The sequence below is a fragment of the Nanorana parkeri genome, unplaced genomic scaffold (assembly GCF_000935625.1).
Source record: "Nanorana parkeri isolate BGI_ZX_2015 unplaced genomic scaffold, ASM93562v1 scaffold3181, whole genome shotgun sequence".
Lineage (NCBI taxonomy): Eukaryota > Metazoa > Chordata > Amphibia > Anura > Dicroglossidae > Nanorana > Nanorana parkeri.
The window spans coordinates 21,106-22,142 of NW_017309449.1; the positions used below are offsets into that span (position 1 = coordinate 21,106).

Below are 1,037 nucleotides of genomic sequence, written 5' to 3' on the forward strand. Positions count from 1 at the left end.
GCCCCTCCCCGTCACGGCAGAGAGCTGTGACAGGATCGAGAGGTGAGCGAACCCGGTATGTGTTCGCTCACCTCCCGATCTACTGAGCCAACCTGTGAGTCTCATTGTCACAGGTCGGCTAAAACTATGAGGTGAGTGGAAATCACTCATCTCCTAGTTCTCCTTTAACCACTTGCTGGCCAGGTGTTTAGACCCCCCTTCCTGGCCAGGCCATTTTTCAGTATTCAGCGCTGCAGTACCTTGACTGACATTTATTCCGTCATGCAATGCTGTACTGAAATTAATTTTATACCATTTTTTGGGGACAGATAGAGCTTTCTTTTGATGTTATGTAATCAGCACTGGGGGTTTTTTTTTTAAATATATTTAGGAAAAATTACAGAAAATAATTTTTAAAAAAATGCTTCCCCTATATTAGATTCTAAAACATTTATTACCCAATTTTTTGGTAAAATATAAAAAGACGGGGTCACGTCGGGTAAAAAGACACCAAACATGTCAAGCCTTAAAAAATTGCACATGAAACCTCAAAAAACTACATTACCCAAAATTGTCCATAGGTGACGCTTTAAAAGCTTTTACCGCTCATCAGTTTAGTGTTATCAGTGATTGATGGCCCTAAAATTATTGCTCTCACTCAGACGTTTGCGGTGATATGTAACGTGTGTAGCGCAATGGTCATTTTCGAGCATCTGATGCATATTTACGTTTATATGTGCGTAAACGTGGGGGACTTAAACATTTTGGGGGGTTTTTGTTTACTTTTTTTATATGTGACTTTTTTTTTTTTTTATTTAGATTTTTTTTTTTTTTACACTTATTGTTATTGCCATCACATAGGGGATAACAACCCCCCTATGTGATAGCACAGGCACACTGACAGGTCCTCTTTATGGAGACATTAGGGGTCTCTAGGACCCCTAATGTCACCTGGGGACCCTAAAAGAAGCTGATGAAGCACAGATCTGCTTCATCAGCTTCTTCTCTTTGGCTATAGCAGCCAGATGACTGACAGGTGAATGCGGAAGTGATGTAAT

General features: G+C 40.3%; 1 protein-coding gene across 1 annotated transcript in view; it reads right to left on the reverse strand.

Annotated features, from left to right (window-relative positions):
• Positions 1 to 1,037, reverse strand: part of GFM2 (G elongation factor mitochondrial 2) — a 34,790-nt gene that overhangs the window by 630 nt on the left and 33,123 nt on the right. The gene's annotated exons all lie outside the window — the stretch shown is intronic.